The sequence below is a fragment of the Sabethes cyaneus genome, chromosome 3 (genome assembly GCF_943734655.1).
Source record: "Sabethes cyaneus chromosome 3, idSabCyanKW18_F2, whole genome shotgun sequence".
In the NCBI taxonomy this organism is placed as follows: Eukaryota; Metazoa; Arthropoda; class Insecta; order Diptera; family Culicidae; genus Sabethes; species Sabethes cyaneus.
Window position 1 is genome coordinate 223797268 of NC_071355.1, and position 23304 is coordinate 223820571.

Genomic DNA, 23304 nt, shown 5'->3' on the forward strand with positions numbered 1-23304 from the left:
CGTTTCGTGCCCCTTGTTTGTTGCAAGCTTAACGAAATGTGCACGCTTGTCTTAAAAGTTAATGTGTTATTGATTTTGCTTCGGGAGCATCTCCGCCGAGCCAAAAAAATGCCGACCCTTCCCCGCATACGCGGTTCGTAAACACGGTAAACTGCTTCTTAATTCGGCAATTATTACATTATCGTTATTATGGCCGTTGTTATTTATTTTTATTATTAATATTAATGGCTTTCTGACTGCTGCCGTTAAATTTTGCGCATCTTGCTCATCCAGTATCATTACTCTTTCCCTCGTACAGCAGCTCGGTCAAGTGTTCGACGAACTTTGAGTTACTCACCTCGTTGACTACTTATTTGACTGACAATTATGTCTCTGATACTACTTTTTGTCTCTTGCTTACTTCCTTTTGTCGTACCGAAAATTACTATTTTAACATAATTGAGTATTGGGTAATTTTCATACTTCCCTTACCACCATTCCAGCGGCGAGCGGCTTACCATGATGATAATAATAATGACAATAATTAATGCAGAATAACGCCTTCATAAGAGGACAATTTTTGTGTGGGCAATGTTCAATTATGCAAAAATGGGCGCCCTCTGTTTAATTATCGAATGTTTTTCTTGGTTTAATTATCGAATGTTGGAAAATAAACTGAATGATATGAAGAAATTTGCATACGAATGATGGCAGCTTGCTTCGAAATGCATATGAACCGAATGTGGACGTCTTCGTCTACGTTCCCGTCATAGAGACGATGAAGCAAGATAAGAACCGCTTGATATACGTATTTTCGTAGATTATAAATCACTGAGAACATAATTTCGTATATTTTAGAAAAAAATATTTATGAAGTTTATATTATTTATATTCGTAGTTGATAAAAAAATTATACCATTTAAAATATTCGTAGGCTTATTTCCTGCCGCAAATATTGTTATTACGAATGATTCATATTTGGTACGAGAATATATTCGTAGCACATTTTGCACCAGAGTGCATTTGATGCACAGTTATTATCTGATCGATGAGATCGGTTTGCGAAGATTGCATAAAAGGGATTTGCATTTTCACTACGACCAGCATTTTGATCTATTGTGATGTCATCCAGGTGTTGTTCTGCACTTCGTTATTTTTGCGGTATCGCTGCGGTAAGTGTGCGAGAACTGCTTATTATCCGTGCTTAGAGTGTCGGTGTTTTCCTTCTACACTTCGTTACTACTTTTCAACCAATCTTGCTTTAGAGCCAGGAAATGCGGAGACTAGTTATAATTTATCCTTGAACAAGAAGCTTCATTCGCACACCTCAAGCAAGTACCACTCTTATAACTTGACCTGACAAGAGGCTTCATTGTTAGTAAATGCAGAATGCATTTGTAGGAAGGTTGTGGAGGGGCCTTAGAATAAAACATCGAATGGCCTGATTCTACTAAGATTCGAATCCTCAACCACTGGCTTGTCAAGGTAGACTCGATAACCTTGCGGTTACATGGTTCTGCGATTTGTGTCGTCGACTGTTCTTAAGGTGATATGACAAACGAGCTCAACCTCAATTTCCGAGCACATATTTTTTTTTTCGGAGGAAAAAGAGATTTCGCTATTTTCCGAGATTTTCCTATTTTTTGAGATTTTCCTGTCAAAACTAATTTCTAATTTAATCCCTCCAAGATCAGTTCATGCTCTAAAAAAGCAAAAGTGATTCACGATTAGGTAAACAACAAAAACGCAGGTGCTTCACGGGCCCGAAACTTCCTTCACGATTCTTGCTAACATTAGAATTATTCCAATGACAGAATCTGCATCAGCAACGTTTGTATTTTATTCTACTGCACACCATGCAAACTTCACCTTTTGATCGTTAACACGAAAAATATGCTAATAAATAGACGGTGGAGACCTCGAACCCGCAGAAACTGCAGTGTCAACATTTTAAGCTTGCTCTCCGGAACACCACATTCAACCGTAAATATTCGGGTCGTTTCTGGGTCCAGCGGTTCGTGTTCATTAATTCTGTCACTCCGCTTCAGCAGTGGTGTTGACGCCAAAGTGAATAATATTTATCGCCCAATAAAAGTGTAATTTTCTGCAATCATCGTAATGTTCCGTTATTTTTTTTTTTTTGCTCAATGCGCCCTCGAAGCGTGCCTGTCAATGACCACTGCCATCTGGTGACAGGAGTGGGTGCTTTGCTAAAATACCATATTGATGAGTTTGGTTGTACTTATTGCTGCTGCTGTTGCTTTCGTCGTCATCGTTGTCAGATACCGGTTCGTAAGCACACACGCGGGGGTGGATTTGAACGAATCCGTATTATGAAAATATATAATTAAAGTCAAGATTTGTGACCATGTTTGTGTCGCCAGGATGGTCACAATGGACTATTAAAAGAGAAAAAATGAGCAGAATGGATGGACATTTATTTTAATTTGTCGTTAAAACAATATCCACAAAACGAAGTAACATTGAGCCCACATTCATAACTTGATATATTCTAATGCGCTGTTTTTTTCTTTCTTTTTTTTCCTTTCAGGTAAGATGCTGAAATTATGTTAATACTATTTGGCTAGCTTGCTAGAAACGAAGAGACATTAAAATCGCCCACAGAAGCAACTCTTCCAGTTACGTCGTTCGTTATGTTTCCGTCACACAAAGTGAAGGAAATTATTATTAATGACACTTGTCAGCTGCAGCTCAGTAGGTATGGACGGAGCGGTTGCAACTTTGTCTTCCGAAACGCAAATCATAGCCTATTCTCAACAACCATATGGTCCGTCGAACACGTAAAACGCATGGGCGAAACAAAAATAAACGATTGTTGCCAGCCATGTAGGTATTACAGAAAGCGAAAAGCTAACGAACGTACGGCAAACGGAGCGAGTGACTTTTAAAAATAGCACGATTTTCTCGCGTCATTTGTGAAATCCAATTTGCAATTGGCAGGAAGTGTTTACTTTTAGAAGAAGTAGAAAAAATACGTGTGACACTTGCATTTCTAATGTAGCACGAAGTGAAAAAAAACCATGTCACCAGACTAAGAAAAAAGATTGTATAATAAGTCCTGATGCGTTATGGCTAATTGGTGGCAAATTGGCACATTCTTGTCGTAATTTTGTCAAGGATATTGTTTTATTCAAAAACGGTTTTCGGTTGATGGCTGAAACGCACAATGTTTAGATTCTTTATGTTCAATGTGAGTTTCGTGTACAAATTTGTATACACAAACTCTTATACCAAATACGGCAGCTTGATTTTCCGAGGCATGTGTCGAAAGATTTGGTCTCTGGTAGAGTTTCTATGATTAATATCTCTTTTGGCTAGGATAACAACAACTGAGCCATATGGTCAGACATGTACATACTAGTTGGCTTAGCCCTACAAACGAAGGGCGTAGAACAAAGGCAATCACTCAGAACTGCAACAGACCAGTTTACCTCCTACCAAAATGATGCGAAGGGTGATTGATAGATCACAGATTTGGCCTCCAGTCCCGCGGTTTCTCCCCAGCAGCCACTTTCCGCAGTACGACGGTACGGTTGCCCAGGAAGCTTTCTCGCTATGAATGGTACTGAGCTAAATAAATCTCGCCGCATGTAGTCCTCCCTCCTACACGCTCCCGTGCACGTGAACAGTAGCTAAAATCGTGACACAACGATTGCTATCGAAGGCTGTCTTGTCTCGCAGCAAATCGTAGCGAAAGGAAAACAAATCAGAATCAAACCGGACATCGATAAGTGTTTGCGTTGATTAAGCAAGAATAATGCATTAGGTTTAGGTTTGTATAATATTTATCTATTTTGCAGTTAGATATTACGGCTAATTCTGAAAAATGGTTAAAAATGACGCAAAAATAATTTCGTTATTTATGCAGCTGTGCACTGTCTCCTAGTTGGCTTCGAGGTATGACGTTGCCCTAATAAGCCAGTCGTCATATGTTCGAATCTCGATTGGGAGAGGCTGTTAGAGTCAATAGGATCGTATCAACTGGTCCTGCAATTGTCCTGCCGTCTAACAGCTGGTTGCGAAGTCTGTCGTATAAAAACAGAAGTTCAAGTTTCGATAACGGATTGTAGCACCTAGGCTTTGCTTTGCTTTGCTCTACGCGTCTATTTTTGCGTGTACCTTTGAAATTTACGTGATTTTTTCACGAGTTTCTAAATTTACACGATTCAGGTTTATGAACAAATCCTTCTCGTAAAAAGCGACTTGAGTGTAATATAAAAGAAATGAGTTTCTCAGGAAAAATATCTTGCGACAGCTCAAAGTATGATCGCAATAACATTGAAAATATTTATTTTTTCGTATTTTCATAATATGTAGACGAAAGTGACCCTCGTTTCTTATATTTTTGCTGGCAAGCTGCATAAAGCATAAATTCTGTTGAAAAACAATTCCTACAATGCAGTGGAGACGCATGGTGTCTTACATTAACCCGCAATGAAACGGATATTCCAGACAAAGAAATGACCTATCAACCAATTAAGTCATAGAAGTCAGGACAGGATTCAAATCAGGCGAAGAGGCAAGCCATTCTTTCAAAGAAATGAGCTTCGGAAAATTGTCCTCACACCAAGCCCGTGAGCTTTCGCCTGGTGAAACGGTGCAGAATCTTGTTGGAAGCGTTATGGTGCATACTTGTAGTGTTTTTTGACGATGAGAAGCAAATGGTTCTTCAAAACATTATCGATGTAATATTTAATGTTGATTTTAACACCTGATTCAATGAACAGCAATGGAACCTTCAAAGTTTTGGAGAAACATTCTCATACCATCACCCATGAAAAATATTAAAACTTTTGAACAGCCTGCCCGCCCATTGAAATACCGTCCAGATAATAACAATATCATTGAAATCGGTTCAGTGGTCCAAAAAATACGAATATAAAAAAAGATTTAAGGGCAAAAAATCGGAAGTTATTTTATAAAGTATCATTCGAATAATAACATACTTTTGAATGTCTCCCAATCTTCATCGAAGGAAGGATCTTTCCACTGCAGTTTTTTGATGAACGTTACTTTAGACCCGTCTAACTGAAAAACATCTCCCTGATGTAAGCATTTGAGTAGCTTTCCATTTAGAGAAGCAGTGATAAATTGGTTGCCAAACAGTGATACATTTGTGAAACCAATTATGAAGCATCTTTTGTCGTACAATATATTTACACGTGTCTGTCAATAGCTGCAATCATCACCATCCTGCGCTGAATGTGTTAGATTGTATATTCTAATGGAAATGATTTACCCATAATTAACACATTTCAAACAAATATCCAATCTCTGTTCGGCAACAAACGGATAAAAAAAAAGTAAAGGCAGCTCAGCTCAGCTTTCTACGCAGCTGCACTGCGAGACCTTTAGAACGTGGACCCTAATCACTTTTCCAGGTGAAAATCTTCATCATAATAACGGCTAAAAATTAAATTACCTTGTCCCAGTAATCACAGTAAAGATGATCGACCAATCATGGTGCTGTGATCGCCAGCATGTACAAATAGGAACATATGAGAAGCTCTAACGGTTGATAGAATTACGACTACGCCGCTCGCTGCCAGCATAATGCGTCACTCGACTCGTCGAAGTAATTGATGTTTCTTATCTTTCGCCTCTCGACTCGACCGACGACGTGAGCTGTGCCCGCTGCTGGCTGCTGGCTTTCATGCGCTCCCGCTGCTTTGTCGAGTTCGTCGAGTTTCCAAACATCGCATCGCTTTCCGCTCGATGGGCTGGCTGGCAGTGTTAGTGCGCGATCAACTGCATGCGTGTTCGAAATTAAACTGCTATTAATATCTGATTATTGCCTTTACCCCTTGTGGTCGCCGTATAGCTACTCTAACTCTACTGCGCGGTCCTTACGAGGCACGAGATGTTTGCCTGCTTAGACGATCTCCAACTCGGCCGGGAACTATAGGCTCGGAACGGCGAGCACAGAGGGGAGGCTAGGTAACCTGGAAGCTATTAATTATAATCTATAATCTCGGACTAGTTGTATGTGTTGGTAGACATATAGTTCATGAATGAGCATAGCAGCTGAGTGAAGTAAAGATCTTTGCTAGTAGAGCTCAGCAGATAGGAGATCCAAACCATCAGCATCAATATGTGAAGCCTAGTAAGATACAATAATTTGTTATTCATATGTGATTAGGCTTATAAGTCAAATTTTGCTTGATACATTACTCGAAGCTTGTTGAGAAGCAACTAAAAAGCTTTGACGTCTCCCATCTTTAATCTGCGGACTCTACCCTTTAAGATGTATACGTTGTTAGCGACGTCATATGTGTTGTTTTGAGTTGAGGGTACTGCGATGGAACCGTGCGATCTTCGAACCTCTACACGAACTGCGCGATCATTTTTTGTTGTTTACTTCACTCTTTTCTGCTTTGTTTTCGCAGTTTTCATACCGCTGCCCAGTAAAGGGAAAACCAGATTTTCGGCTCCTCTTTGTTAGTCTTGTCCTAGTATGAGTCCCAGGATCGTGCGATCGCTTTCCCCAGTGGATGTGATCGAAACGTCAGAACCAACACAAACGAACTTCATTCATCGTAGCATCATGGCCAGAGAAGAAAACAGACGCGATTTCACATATGTTTATAATTGTCAGTTTTAGTGCGCAATGTTATTAATCTTTGACTTGTACGTCAAAACGATCGCTCTCAGCGTCTCGGAGGATCGCGTCGATGCGTTTCCACGAAGAGCATACGCAGGGACATGAGCGAAGAGCAAAAACCGTTGACATAGCTGTATGCATGCGCTTCATGAGAATCTTGATAACGGGGCGTACGCAGCGTGAACCGGGCTTGTATATCTCGATCCCGCAGCGATTGCACTCTGCTGGCATTAGTCGAGATGCAGCGCTCGAGAGAGAGATAATTTTTAATTTGTAATGTGATAAAAAATCGCAGTGTTGCAACCGGATTGTGTAAAGCACTTATTCAACGGGGAGGGAGGTTCCGTAAACATCCGACCGATTTGCTCTCTGCGTGATTTTGATCTAGTTTACGATGTAATTAATCTTCGATCTACACGCATTCCCGGAAAGTTCTCTGTATCCAGCTGAGAGCGTCAATATGTTATTGTCTCGGGGTGTATCCTTGTGTTGATTATCAAGTAATTAAAGGAAATTGAAAATGGTTTTCTGTTTAAATTGTAGTCGTTATAACAGAGTGCTCGCCAGAGTGATCATTCGAATTAATTCGAAGGCAGATTGAGTGCATGATGCAAGCCCGCCTTGCCTTTACTAGTCTGACTGTGAAACCTTACCCAATTTATTTATTCCATATATAGTCTTTAATGTATGCTCTGCTCCGTAGAAGGAGATCCCTGACTGGTGCTACAACTTTAGGTCTACCATGTGTGCACAGTTCTCAGTTTGACATTCGGTTCTCTTGCCAAAACTCGAACTGGTTACGTCCACTCTGAAACCTACGACGCGGGCGGAATGACAAAACACGCTAAAATGAAAAAAAAAGCGAAAAATTACGTTATCATTTTATAGCTCATAATCTTCTCGTAATTTATTGTAATATTATTAATGGAATAGTGGGTCCTTGCATCTCCGTCTACCTTTGAGCCATAGTTTTGTGAGATATCGTCTCAATATGTTAAACCGCTTAATTGATTATTGTTCGTGTTGTGCCACCGCCCCATTGAAACTTCTGTGTCGGCAGAGCCGTTTCCATGCTGTCCGAGGGGCTGTGTAGTAACCTATTTATTCCACGACGTTGGTCCACAAGGAGTGCGTAGGATGTGGCCACGCGTCGAGACGACATTCGATGCTTACACGATTAATACAACGATACTAGTGTTATAGCTTAAGTTTATACCACTGCTTGCGCAGATCACCGTCGTGCAGATATCATAAAAACTATTAAGTACACTGAATTGTACAACGCATTAGTAGATTTTTTGTTTTGAGGGTTCCTACATAATACATCTACCAGATAAACTTTTTTTCATGCAACTCACCTCAACTCAGGTTAGAGATTATAAAAATTTAAACAAAAAAAAAATGCAAATTAATCGATCGACAAATCCCACCGACTGAAATCGATAGGCCCACCACTCCGATTCGCCGGATCAGGTTCAAACAGTTGCGTCTCCACTCAGGCAGCGGCTATAAGCGAGATCGATTGTGATGACTGTTAATTTTTTTTTCTCTCCAGTTGTCCGTTTTGCCGAATCGAACCACCGCCGAACCCTACGGGGGGGCTTGCGGGAGCGAGTAGTTTTTACTGAATGAAATTGGCGTGTTCTGCCTCTCGATGTCGTCCCTCGTGACCAGACGGATGATGATGAAAAGAGGGCGGAGGAGTCAATGAAGTTGAAGTGTTGAGCTGAATATGCTGTAGCTAATTTTTGGCGCGAACAGCTGCGCGAATAACGTCGACTACTGGCCGGCCGCAACCGTGGCAGCCAGGCAGCGCAGCGTAGCGGCGGGACGATTTGCGAAGCGGAAACAGGATTTCTATTTTTACCGGTTTTGTCATCTGACTGGCGGACGATGTGGGGTTTTGTTGAAGACAAACCGAGACGCAGCGACGGACGACGGCAGGCTCGCTTCTGCAGTTGCGAATCGGTGCGGTTTTATGAGCTAGACTGCTGTGCGCTCGGGGCGATTGATGGATTATCGCTACCACGGGATTAAAGCGTCCTGCCGTTGTTGTGCAGCTAGTTGTTTCCTAGTTGCTCTGGCTGTACGGTATTGAAATTTACGATTCGAAAACGTATAAAATCAGTATTGCTTTTCACAACTCGAATTACTTCATATTGTTGATTTTAACTGTTTAATAATATATCGACGACAACCTAGATATACAGTCAATTACTAACTTTTGCCAGCAGCCATTTATGTATAAAAAAGCAAAGTCCTGCCCACCATTTCGCTTTCGGAATTTGATCCTCTGATTGTTTATTCGACATACTTCGCCGTCAGCTGTTTGAGTACAGGGCAATTACGAAACTAATGCTATGCACCCGATGGCCACTTATAAATCCGTCTTCTTTTTGGTAATCTCCATAAAGCGAGTCGAAGCAGTTTAGCGTTTTTGAACCTCCTTTGTCACAGGCCACCCTATTCTTCCCTTTTAGAAACCCACTCTTTTCAACCAGCCACCTGTACAACTGCAATCGGTCTAAACGCAAGAGAAACGCAACCCCATTTAGTTATTTGGATCTCCCGCCATGCGTGATAGGGGTCACCCCCTTTTTGTCAACCCAGTTGCGCTGATTCTTTTACATCAAAGAACATGTATACCAAGTTTGATGAAGAACCGCCCTGGCGTTCCGGAGTTATGGCGGAACATACATTCATACTTATGTTCCTCATCCTCCCCCTGTTGGCTTCCTCCCAGTCAGCTCCCCTTTCTGTCACTTAGCCAACTATGCATCTGTTTGCTCTCTGAAAATCTCTCTAACGTAAGAGAAACAAAACATTTTTTCCAAATATCCCTCCTCGGCGGACCGACCACTTCCAAAATCCCTCCCTCCGCTTGCTTGTCTTCCAGTCACTGGCGCAACAACAATCGGGCTAAATGCAAGAGAAATGCAACCCGTTTTACATACTTGGACTCCCCCTGTGTCAACCCGCCAGTACTGATTCCCTTATGTCAAGGAACATGTGTGCCAAGTTTGGTGGAGAACGGGCAAGGCGTTTTGGAGTTATGACGGAAGATACATACAGACATACAAGCATACTCACATTCACTTTTGTATGCATAGAAGATAGATTAGCTGTATGCCCGATATTGCTCGGGCCCACTGATTTGTCTCCCAGCCTCTTATAAATCTGCTTTCGTTTCGGTAATTCACAAAGTGCAAAAACAAAACTCATTTTCCTCATTTAGACGGCCCTTTCCCTTTTGTCAATGAGCTACTTGTGCATATGTTTTCTTCCCGAAAACCTCTTTAATGGAAAAGATACGTCTTTTGGATTTTCCTCCTGTTAAATTCCTGTTTGGGGCCCTATTCTAATTACCTTATGTCAAGGAACATGTAACGAAATTTGATCAAGAACCGTTTAGGCGTTTCGGAGTTCTGGCGTTACATACAAACATACAAAAACTGGCTTTTATAAAGATAGATAAGTATTTTTTTTAACAATTTCGCTTATTTGCAGTACTATTTCTGGTACCATTCAAAACTAAAGTTTAATGAACATTATCATTAGGCCGTATGAATAAAAGAGTTAGAGTAAACTCTTCCATAAGTTTTACACGGGAAAAGCAAAGCAAACTGTTTTATTCATACGGCCAATTATCTCACGCAGATCTACAACATATCTTATCGTGACACTAGCGTCTCTCTCTTATGTAATTTTCCATTTTTTCCACACCATGTCTTCTCCCATTCTAGGTGTCCAATAAAACACCCTTTGTTTCATTTCTTTCTTCTTTCATTCCTTCAGTAAGACTACTATTGTAAGAAGAAATTCAATACGAAATCGACCAAGATAACTAAAATATTGTTAAAAGAATTAGAAAGACTTCACAATGTTAATGCAATGATATTGCCCCATACTAACCACATCAGGATTCCTGCTTTCAGAATCCCGCGGATTCTTATTTCATAATAAAGGCGATTCGTTTACAGATTTGTAGGGATCCCAGAGATTCCAACTGCAGGTTTTTCATACAAGAATCCTGGTTCTTCAAGCAAGAGATTTTGTACGATTTTTTTGTAGAACTCCTTAGCACGATTCCTATGCAAGAACTCCCAAAAATTCTGCTCTTTTCCTTTGGACATCTGACATTACATCATTCATAACAACTGATCGACAACTGATGAATGAGGATGACGCTCACATCGTTTTAAGTTAATTCAATTGAAAATGTGATTGTTCTCTTTCGATTCTTCGATTGCTTACCCGAAGCCGATATTTGTAATAGATATTTGTTTTTTAATGTTGTAAGAACCATGATGAATACTTACCATGGTAAGAACGACATGTGTTATGTTCTATAATAATGATGTCATCAGAGCAGTGCTACCTTCGATGATTTTCAGTCGATTAAAGAACAAGTCATCGGATAGAAATAAGTCGTCCGGATTTGGGATACCCATTAGCCACCTTTCTTCTAAAAAGGTGTCAAACTAAATTATTAGAACCGTCTTGCGATCATCCTCCTGAATGCCTCCTTCAAGGTGCTTCTCCAAAGCATCTTTTATCGACTATCGCCATGAGCAAATGTCAGGTCAGCTTCATGGAGAGACGGAGTACAATGAACAAAATACTCACTGTATAGCAGATTCTCCAGAAATCCATGAGCACACCGTCCCTACGCACTCATCGACTTCAAAGTTGCGTATGATATAATAATCCGAAAAAAGTTTTCGTGAAAGGAAGCGGTTTCTCGAGAATCTCGACAAGATAGATCAAGGCTACGATAAATAGAATTCAGAGAATTGTTGTCATCTTCATCAGAATCAACAGCTCCGATAAAGTGGTTGTCTCTTCTGTCATTTGTTCTATATTATGCTAGAAAGTGGTATGAACGGGACTTTTCCGATTGTTTCTACAGCAATCAACACTACGGTTCATTCAATTTTATGCTGCCTGTTTTGTGTGAGATTTCGTGAACCATGTATTGCTCCGCGCTGGTATGTGCATTTCTTCGAATGGATAGCACAACAAATTCGTTCTTGATTTTTCATATTTTAGTTTCGAGATCCAGTTCCGGCAGAGTCAATGTTGGCTTCTTATAAACTAAAGCTTGCTTCAGAAAGTATTGGAACAAAAACAATTGCGTATATTCCAGTTATTTATTATTGTATTCAAGATCTTTTCTTACACAAATACAAATTAAAAAAAATACGGATAAATTTATTCTTCACAGTTTCGAAAGAATTCCCGAACTTTTCCTGTATTATGGCTCATTAGGCGGCGCACATTTTCTTCGTCCATCGTTTTGGCTATCTTATTCCACCAGGTCTTCATCTGATTGATGACTTCGAAAACTTTTCCGTTTGCCTTGAGTATCCTCTTTATGATTGCCCAGTACTTCTCAATAGGGCGGAACTGGGGACAATTGGGTGGGTTAAGGTCTTTCGGAACAAACTGAACGCCTTTCTCTGCATATCATTCTTGAACTACTTTGCTATAATGATAGCTTACCAAATCTGGTCAAAACATCACGGGATGGTGGTGGGATCGAATGAACGGCAAAATTAGTTTTTTGAGACACTCCTTTGTGTACAGTGCCGACGTCATTGTCTTATTTGTAACGAAAACTTTCGTTTTTCTGCCACAGCTGCAAATGTCCTGCCAAATCATAAATTTTCGTGCAAATTTGTCGGAAAAAACAAATTTAAATTTGGCAAGTAAAATTTTAGACATGGCATTTGCCCGAAGTCAGTCTTGATATAGGTTTCATCGTCTATCAGAAGACACCAGATTGGTCCATCAGATTGGGATTCCTCATGATGGTCTTCAAAATCTTACCACGCAGTTTCCGGTCGACAGTTCCACTCCGATGATTAGCTTGAGGCTTCCGAATCGTCGTCAATGTTTCCTTATACCGTTTGATAACGCGCCATACGGTATTTCTGGGCAATTTCAGCTGTTTAGCTAGGCTAGATACAAACCGCAATGGATTTTCCAAATAACTGTGAACAATTTTTCCCTTCTTTTGGCTTCCATGTTGTTTGTTTACAAAATACAGTCGTTTTGCGGAATGTCAAAAATACATAGGTGAAGCTAACAAAATTGCTCGATACGTGGATGCTAAGAACTTCCAAATCCGTCCACCAAGAGCGCCACAATATGAGCAAAAGTTTGTTCCAATTCTAAATGAACTTTCCTATCCTCCACTTTCCTATTCAAACGCTGCGCAAGTTGAATGTAGAAAGCGTACGGATTCATGCAGCCATATTTGCGATCCCTCTTCAAGCTTTGGTCATAACACTGACAGTATAGGCAATTCATCTACTTTACCGATGAAATGGACATTACCGGCAGAATATAGAAACTGACTATAGAATGCTATTCCAGAATGAAGGGATAGGCAAACAATATTGGGATTGGCTCAATTATACATACGTGATATGTGCTTATACTCTTCTAACATAGTTGTTATAAAGCTGTTGTGACAACTGTTATCGAACTAATTTCAATCGTAGATAGGGTTCTATAACTAAAAGTGCCAAAAGTGTGCTGATCGGGTTGCGTGTCGGGAATCCGATTAGTACATAGAACGAAGGAAGAACAATAAGCGATACGATTGAATTGTGCCCATAGAATTAAAATTCCCACGAGCGGTAAATCCACTGTTAATTTCCACCAGTGGCATATGCAGTGGCTTCCGTGGCTCCACGGTTATCGCCATCGATGGGCTCGCCTCGTTTGAACAGACTTCGCAACCGATTCTTAGCGTAGCACTAAGAATGTACGGTGCATGTTATCCGCAGCTTGAAATTATGACATTGATGTATAACCGGGTCAAGATATCACCACTTACTCCGCGGTGCCCGATAACACACGGTTGATAATCAATCATGCACCATTCGGAGAACAGATAAGTAAAAGCATATCGGACCTCGAACTTTTCTTCTTCAAGCAACGGCCTTCCAAACGTATCGGTTTCTGATGGCGCGACAATTATTATTGCCGCGTGCAAACCATTGGATTAAAAACGCATATGTTATCGCGCAAAGTTTCGTCGTTTTTCGAATCGATTTGGTGATTTTTGTTGTCAGTGGAAATGGTCTTTTTCGACCAGAACACGCAGAGCCAAGTCACATATTCCAACCGAGTAAGCTGTGAAAGTTGGTATAGTATTTGCGGCTTTACTTCAGTGTGTGCTGATAATAATTTCATTTTTCTCTGCAACCGCTGAATCGGTTCACGATTTAGTTATATTTTCTATGGAATCTTCAGTTACGTATCGCCTTCAAAAAGCGTAATTTTGCAATGCATATTTTAGAAGACCAAGATTCAATACTAACTTGGCTATTTGGCAGACTATTACAAACTTTTTCACCCTTTGTACTACCCACACGTAAGTATTAAATTACTCCTAGGTGGATTCGGGCAGATATTCAATGAATTATTATTTAATGAATGCGACAAACGGCAACGGCACTGCGCTGCAGGCGCGAATTCATCAAAGCGGCTCCGACTCCGATTCCGCAACGAGAACGACAGATGATGAATGACTGATTTTGGCTTGCTATCAATGGTCATAAATCACGAAAATTCAGAACCCTACCACACTCTGCGCTGGCTGTCTGGAAATGGCGGCCGGCAAAGATCCAGCAAATCCAGCCGAAAGCAGCCAGAAACCTTTGGCGATGGTAAACAAAACATCGGGCGGCATGTGACTGTAAATAGCACTGTGCCTTATACGTAGCTGTAATTTCGGGGATTAAACGTTTTATTTGCCTTTTCTGGGCCAATTTTTCGAAAGCATGTGTTGAAAACTGCATCATTCGGGTTCCAATAAAGTACATAGTTTATGACAAAAACTCATTAGGAGCAAAGCTGCCGCGCGGAGCTTGTTGTGGGAAACGCGAGTGTTGAAACTGGTTGATGGCTGGCCACCACTAGCAATTATAGCCCACAATGAATGGGACAGCTTAATTTTTTGAAGTTTTGTTTTCCAGGATGTTGAAAGCCAAAATGTTCAGTAATTAATTAAAATAAACGAAATCCGTTACTCCTGTGTGTTTGCAAGAGTTCCAGAGGAGAAGCAAGTTCGAAAAAATGATTTCAAAGGAGTAAAACAGCGGATGCGAAAATTATACGAATCGATTTTACCGTGAATCGGTTAGAAGTCGACGTACTGGAGAGGGGGCGTATTCGGTTTGCGTCGGGTAAATGGAATAGTAATGATTATTTTTATGATGTAGCTTGTTCAGGGACAATACTTGAATATTTTCGATACTAAAATTTAAAAAAAAAGTGGCAGAAGTTTGTGGTTTAAGTAACCACAACCTTTTATGAAATATTTTTATTAAATACATTCGTCTCTAAATACTATTTCAACGTCTTTTTGAACATCGTATAATTATACAAATCAACACACAGTCAGCAAGCACGTAGAAATGTCAAAAATCATATACTCTTTCGACACTGTTAAAACATTGTCTGAACTGAACGACAATAATTTGAGATTGATTGATAATTAGCCAAATTTGAATACAATCACATGCCCCTGACATCAATATTTTGCAATTTTGAACGCACTATATAAATTACAAAGAAAATTTGGGTTGATTGATAGCTTTAGGGACGCATTTCATATCCCGCTAGTAATCGCAATCGCTCTGCGATAAACCACTACGCGATAAATAGTAAGCGAAAGTAATTACCGCATTATTTGCTGAACTGCAGAAACCGATCGATCATTCACTGTACACGCGCAATTTGAATCTTGGCGCTACCGGTGCCATAAACTGTCCAAATTGGCGTCAACCGAATTTTATTTCCTGTTCGACGCTGTCCGAGATAGGAAAGCCCGTACCTGGCGGTGCTGGTGGTAGTTATCAGAAGCAATCAATCACAGAACGAACGCTTCATTAGATTCAGAGACTCTGGTTAGTGAAATCTTTCTGCAAAAATAGGTACAAACGCTTCTGTTCGAGTGGACTAAACCGATTACGCGTCAACCCCGTTGGGGAAATTTTCCGCTTGATAGGTGTAATCCACCGCCTAACTGTGTTGAAAACAAATAGGTTTATGCCAAGAGCAAACCTCGTTTTTATCTGTCACGTTAACCAGGCTAAGGTTATTAAGTTTTTTTAGGGTGATCACGCTGTGGTTAAACTTTCACTAATTTACATTAACATCTGCGATTGACCCATTGTTGTTACTCAAAAAATTTCCACACCAAGTAAGGTTTGTCATAAAAAAATAATGGGTTAAATATGGTCACCCTACCGTGTTGGTTCCATAACTGATTACATCGCGCTCGCGTTATCAGCAGCACAGCTTGAGAGGGAGTGCACAGATATCTGAAGGCTTTATCGTTTTTCCTGGTATTCAACATACGATCAACATCAACAAAACCCTATATTTGGTTTGTGGAAATGATTAGGACACCGGAGTGTGTTTGACTCGGTCTGGATGGTTTGTAAACAACTCGGCACTGACATTCAAATCTACACATCTTCATTGTTCGAAACGGGTAGATTAGATACGTGTAACATCGGTAGCCGTCCACCGTCGTAGTGCTTTGTAGTACAATGTCACAGTTCACCACCTGTGTACAGTCCTGCCCCATTTGCTTGTGAATTGAGATAAGAACAAATCAACAACCGCGTACGGTACGCAATGTCAATAGTTCAAATGTATGCTCTGCTAACCGACAAGTCGCGTCTGCTCCGCCACACTAATTACATTACGAAGTGTTAGTTTTTATGTTATTCAAGAGCACAAAATGTACACAATTAAATAGTGGATTCAACAAAAACCAGCTAATCAAATCAAGTTACGTATCAAGCTGTCAACACTGAGAGCTCTCTTATTCTGCGGATTTCAAGTTCTCAATACTCCAAGTGTATGTACGAACGGTACAGTTGAGCAACAGTAAACAAATTGCAATATTTATTCTTTTACCTCTTCGCAATACCTCTATCGCTCACGTTTGCATTAATCCAGTACGATTGATGACCGTGGATTAAGCAACTGCAAACTGCACCGGGAATAGGCTGCAACTGCAACAGATAACGTTGTTTGGTCGGGAAACAAAGTGCAAACTGGGAAAGGAGTGCAGAGAGCACACTTTTAACAAATTTCGAAACTATTCCAACGGTAGTTTGATTGACAACTCCATTTCTGTGTTCCGGAATTTGCATACCAATCCATCCCACACGCAGTCAGTCGTCGTTGTTGACATCTTACGCTGCCCGGCCGCCCGAAGGGAGGCCAAGCCACGCACGGTACGTCATCCCACACACGCGCGCGCTCGCTGCTCTCGATCGGTTGTTTACTTTTGTTTATCGTTTCAAAAGATCTCAGTTCCTGCACTTAAAAAGTTACACTTTGGGTGATTACGCCGCGTCGCGCACTCTAGCAAACATGGACGGCTGCCAGTGAGCATTGGAGTTGGTTGTTTATTCTACGAATGAGGTTTCACTGTTTCAGCTGCTGTGTCTACTTTCGCAAGCCTGCCCTGCAAAGATCATGTTTGCTTCGAGGCGCGTGATTCGCGAGAGGTCAGTACGTGTGCGCGCAGCATCATAACCGTCGTCGTCGTGGTTGTCAAGAGATGACGCGGAATGGATTTCCTGTTCTGTTACGCCTCTTTAAGTTCGGCCTGAACCAAACCATTATTGGGGCCGGAATCTTGGGACTACTAGCTCCAAGGCGGGCTGTGTTTGTTAATACATGTGATTTGAACCACGTAGGTGCGTTGGCGTTCTGCTTGCTGCCGGCTAGAGACGTGCCGTATCGGCCTGGGAATATGCTCCATCATCGGGGAAGATTTCTCTTTGCTTGGAAAACACTATTTTATTTAAATTTTCTAGCTTGAATAGTTTAGATGAGAGGAGACGTTTTAGGAAAGGAATGAGTTATTTATATTTTTGGAACCGGTAATACTGGTGCTTAAAATAGAATTTCAGTAATATGAAAAACTTCTGCCACCCAAGCCACATCATTACTTACTATCCAACCAATCCGATGGTATCGTGCTTGGGAGTATAAGATCATTAAATTAATCATTTCATTAAATTGATAGTCTGGGGTATTATTCTTTCTATTTTTATACCTTGTATTATACTCATGCTAAAAATATACGAATTTAAAATTCAAATGAGCTGCCATTCAACATTTATTTTGGGTTTCAAAGACTATTGTTACGAAAGCGAAAAACATAACTTAAGTTCTAATGTATCATATGTCAGTTGTTTTCATCCCACCTGCCAATCAGTATTTTGCATAATCTCCAATGTCATATTTCCCAGTCAAGTTAATTGAATTTTTCATATAGAGTCTATAGATTTAAAGATTGTCCCTGCGATTACAGTTCGTCAATTTCCTTCCTGATTAGTTACTTTTTCGGCTACAATCCGATTATCAAATCAGTACCGAATTTAGGGCCAGTTTCCACGTTTACCGATCTTGGGTTGCCGACTCCATTCTCCTCGCCCCCATCACCCGCTGTTAGAATGATAACCCTCGTCAACAGCGCCCATCGAACGGGGTACGCCTCGATATCGTCGGTCCCAGTCGGGTTCTTTGTAGAATATTATTTTTGCTGGTCGCTCATCCGGCATCCTTACTACGTGGCCCGCTTACTGAGCTTGTCGTGTTTTAGTCACTTCTCAATATCCGCATCTTTAAACACTTGGTATATTACGTGATTCATGCGCCCGCGCCACACTCCTCCTTCTAATATGTCGCCAAGAACTGATCGCAGGATCTTACTCTCAAAAACGTCTAACGCTCATCGGTCACTCTCTTTCAACGTCCACACTCCATGGCCGCAGCATACTACCGGAGGAATTAGCATCTTATAGAGCGTGAGCTCAGTACGAAATTGCAGGCTATAGGATCTCAGCTTGTTATGTTGAAGGCCCTATTGGCAGCTGCAATCCACTTTTTCCTTCACGGCTCACATCGTCTCATGTCACTAACGTACCAAGTTAGATAAATTTGTCCACTTGACAAATTGACCACTTCAAAAGTATCTCCATCTATGACCACCGCAATTCCAACATCTTTCTACTCTAAATCCGCTCTCTATCATCCACCAAACAGTTCATTTTGGCAGAGTTTCTGATAAGCCCCTTCGAATAGTACCTTCCAATGGAATGTTTAACAGCAAATTCGACAACCCGTCCCCTTGCTTCAGTTCATCTAGCGTCATAAACGAGTCCGAAATCGCGCCCGCTATTCTGACGGTTGGCTTTGAACCATCGAGGGTAGCACGTATCAGTCTAATTAATTTTGCTGGAAAATCATGTTCCTGCAAAATCTGCCTCAACACATTCCATTTAACTGTATCTTGCGCCGCCTTAAAATTTGTAAACAGACGGTAAGTCTGCGAAGTTTCCTTCCTGAATGCGTTCTCCAGTTTCGAGAAATGATTAACCTTCCTAGTGCATTGGGGTCATTTTCGACCCATCGGCATACTTACAAAGCTTGATACTCAGTAACGGTACGAGCTAGAGACTTGAAATTTTCTGACTTTTCCTAACTTTGGAAAATTAGCATTGTGGGGGAGTTTCAGCTTTCAGCGACATCTAGGAGAGCCACAGCAAAAAAAGTTACATATTATGCATTAAGGGTCGAAAACGACCCAAGTTTTGAAATTGCTCTCATTCATCCATTTTCAATCCGAATTTCGTTTTCTTTACCTCGTTTGAAAGCTATGGCCAAAAACTAGCACCCAAGGTATGTTGGGGAATATTTGTTGACTGATGGCCACTTCTGCGTCGGTTCCGGAACACCCACTACCAGGTCCCGGGGAACATTTTTATATTTTGAGATAATTCATTTTGCGGCACATCAAATCACATTGGCTTGATAAAATAAGACTAGTGGAAGTACAATGAGGACATTTTGGACCCGAATGGCCACTTCCCCATCGGTTACGGAACATCCGGTACCTGGTTTTTGAGTCCATTTTTGAATTTTAGGATGATTTCTATTGCGGCCCGTCAAATTTCATCTCATTGATAACATAAGACTATGGAAAGTATAATAAACACATGTTGAAGGCAAATGGCCACATCAGCATCGGTCCTGGAACATCCGATACCCGGTTTTTGGGGATATTTTTGTATTTTAGGATAACTCATAATGCGACATATCAAATCACATCGGCTTGATAAAATAAGACTGATGGAAGTAAAACAATGTCATTTAGAAGCCAAATGGCCACTTTACCATCGGTACTGGGTCATCCGGTACCAGTTTCGGGGGACATTTTTGGCTTTTGAGATAATTCACCATGCGGCACCTCATATCATATCGCGTTGATAAAATAACAACAATGGAAGTATAATTGGGCGTCAGTCGCATATAATCCGGTACCCGGTATTTGTAATGAACCGTAAAACGGGGTAACTCGGGGCAGATGAATTACCCTGTAATTCAAAAATGTCCCCGAAACCCGGATAGTCCGGAACCGATGGTGAAATGGTAATTTTGGCTCCAAAATTTTTCCATTGTACTTCCATTAGTGTTATTTCATCAAGCCAATGTGATTTGATGTGGCGCATGATGAATTATCCTATCCAAAAATGTTCTCAAACCGTGCACCCGATGTTCCGGAACCGATGATGAAATGGCCATTTGTCTTCAAATGGTCCCCATAGCTCTTGTAACTGTTTTATTTGATCAAGGCGTTGTGATTTGATGTGCCGCAAGATGAATTATTTCATAATCCAAAAATATCCCGCGGAACCAGGTACCGGATGTTGCGGAACCGATGGTAAAATGGCCATTTGGCTTCTAAATGACCTTATTTTATTTTCATCAGTCTTATTTAATCAAGCCGATGTGATTTGATGTGTCGCAAGATGGGTTATCCTAAAATACAAAAATGGCCCCAAAACCCGGGTACCGGATGTTCCGGGACCAATGCTGATGTAGGCATTTGCCTTCAAAATGTCTTTATTATACTTTCAATAGTCTTACGTTATCAAGCTGATGTAATTTGACGTGTCGCAAGATAAATCATCCTAAAATTCAAAAATGGACTCAAAAACCAGGTACCGGATGTTCCGTAACCGATGGGGAAGTGGCCATTCGGGTCCAAAATGTCCCCATTGTACTTCCACTAGTCTTATTTTATCAAGCCAATGTGATTTGATGTGCCGCAAAATGAATTATCTCAAAATATAAAAATGTTCCCCGGGACCTGGTAGTGGGTGTTCCGGAACCGACGCAGAAGTGGCCATCAGTCAACAAATATTCCCCAACATACCTTGGGTGCTAGTTTTTGGCCATAGCTTTCAAACGAGGTAAAGAAAACGAAATTCGGATTGAAAATGGATGAATGAGAGCAATTTCAAAACTTGGGTCGTTTTCGACCCTTAATGCATAATATGTAACTTTTTTCTAATGCATTAGGAAGGTTAAGTTGTTTAGAAAAGCAAATTTCTTATTCTTTTTTTTCTTTTTCTTCTTCTAGCAGCATAGCGCCGGGGTGGCTCATGCTGTATCAAGTATTTCTCTCCACCGTACTCGATCCCGGGCTATTAGTCGCTAATTCGTTAAGCGTCTCGACACACGCAAGTCGGTTTTAACCTGGTCGAGCCGTGTAGCACGCCGGGCCCATTTTTTTTGCTGGTGCCGGTGGGGTCCTTGAAGAGAATGGATTTCACTGGTCACCCGGCACCTTTGCGAACTGGCCGGTCCACCGTAGCCTCCGGACTTTCGCCAGACGCACGATCGATGAAAATTTTTTCATCGCACTAGCTCATAGTTCATACACTTACCCTACTCTCCAGCTTCCTGTTTGAAAAACCTTTTGTTCAAATATAACTAGACTAGAACAAATGTAACTAGAGATCCCAAATATATGAACTAATCAACTACTCCCAATTTATTGCCGTCAAAAGCCACTATCCGTGGCAAGCGAACGTTGTTTTGTTTCGAGCCTCCTAGGCTCCGTTTTCCGTCTGACGTAGATTACCTCCGCCGTTCCAAAGTTTCTGGTAATGATGTCAAAATAGTCTGCGAAGACTAGGTGTCAACTGCTTTTGCCTAAAATCGTTCCTCTCGTTTCGAAGTCTGTTCTCCGGATCACACCTTCAATAGCGATATTGAATAACATACGGGACAGTTCCCCTGCCGCAAGCGGTATTGCGCGATTCGAAAGGACTCGAGAGTGTCCCCGAAACACTCACGTACCATATAGCACATCATTCGCTCCTGGGTAGCTTTGATCAGCCGCGTCAGTTTGCCCGGAAAACCGTTCCCGTGCATTATCTGCCATAGCTGTTCGCGCTCGACTGTATCGTATGCTGCCTTGAAATCCACGAGAATATAATGCGTATGCTTGTTGTACTCCCAACATTTCGATGAGAACATGGTCGATTTGGTTCAAGGTTCGTGGGTCAGGTGATCTCCAGGTAACTTCGTGGATATCTTTGCTGAACAAAGTGCTTCTGATGTAACATTGTTACATGTAACATGTAACATGTAACATTGATCTAATGTATGTATGCTATTGTATGTACTTCTTCTGAAGCATCACCTATGCGGTATCCCGGGTGAACAAAAAATATTCACACAGAAATCGTGTGAAAGAATTCTGCGGAAGATACGTATACAATGCCTTGCTTATAGAACCAGAATTCTTGTATGAGTATTCAATAGTTCGTATCCGCGAGACTCCTACAACTCGGCAAAGGAATCGCCTTTACTATGAAACAGGAATCCTCTGGGTTCTGATAACTGGAATCCTAATGTATTAGTAAAGAAAATCGCATTCAGGTGACCTGATCGATTTAATCGATATTTTTATATATTTATTAAATGGTATTATACATGTAAATGTATATAAAAGTGAGTATGTATGTATGTATGCCAGAACTACGGAACACCTGGACGGTTTTTCATAAAACTTGATATACATGTTTCTTGGCATGCACGGATCGATAGTTGACAACAGGGGAGCGTCCAAATAAGTAAAACAGGCTACGTTTCTCTTTCATTATTAGGATTTTCAAACAATGTTGTTGATGAATTGCCAAATAGGCACGTTTGTCTCAGGACAGCTTTCGTGCATAGCAACAAATGTCTATCGGTATTTAATAACTGACCGCGCCCGATTTCGAACGAATCGAATATGTTGATTAGCACATAACTTTCGGTGCGATAAACTGATTTCTCATAGTTTTTTCTTATATCAGTATGTCGAATCTCCACTACCTGTTGGCCACGTAACCAAAAACGTCCTCAAATCGTACGCGAACTCGAATGACAGTGATCGCACCACCTGCCTCTGTGGATCCAGATCGATTCCTTTCTACCTGTGGATGATGCAGAGGATTCCTCGGTCTCTAGTAGCAGCAAGTGTCGGACTTACATTCCTTTCCCTCCCAAATTGACCTGCATGGGCGTGGCCAGCTTTGCTATTGATCATCACAAAGAATTAGATCACCAGAAAATGCATACTGAGAATGATCTGCTACTCCCAACCATCATTTTGATGGTTCTTTGTGCAATTTCAGCTGATCTAGATCAATCGCGGGGAACTCACGGGCGGTCAAACTATGCTATGCTATGCTATTAAGAGATTCTTTAGCTTCTATTTTTTAAATCTTTTCATTTGGTTGGCTCACACATATTATTTTTAGGTCCTGTCGCCATTACTCTATGGTCTGGCCATAATATAGTTAACACCTGTTTAGGAAAAACAC

General features: G+C 41.0%; 1 protein-coding gene across 1 annotated transcript in view; it reads left to right on the top strand.

The window, feature by feature from the left end:
* The window catches only part of LOC128742273 (bone morphogenetic protein receptor type-1B), a 46925-nt gene that overhangs the window by 19661 nt on the left and 3960 nt on the right, over positions 1–23304 (top strand). The window lies entirely within an intron of this gene.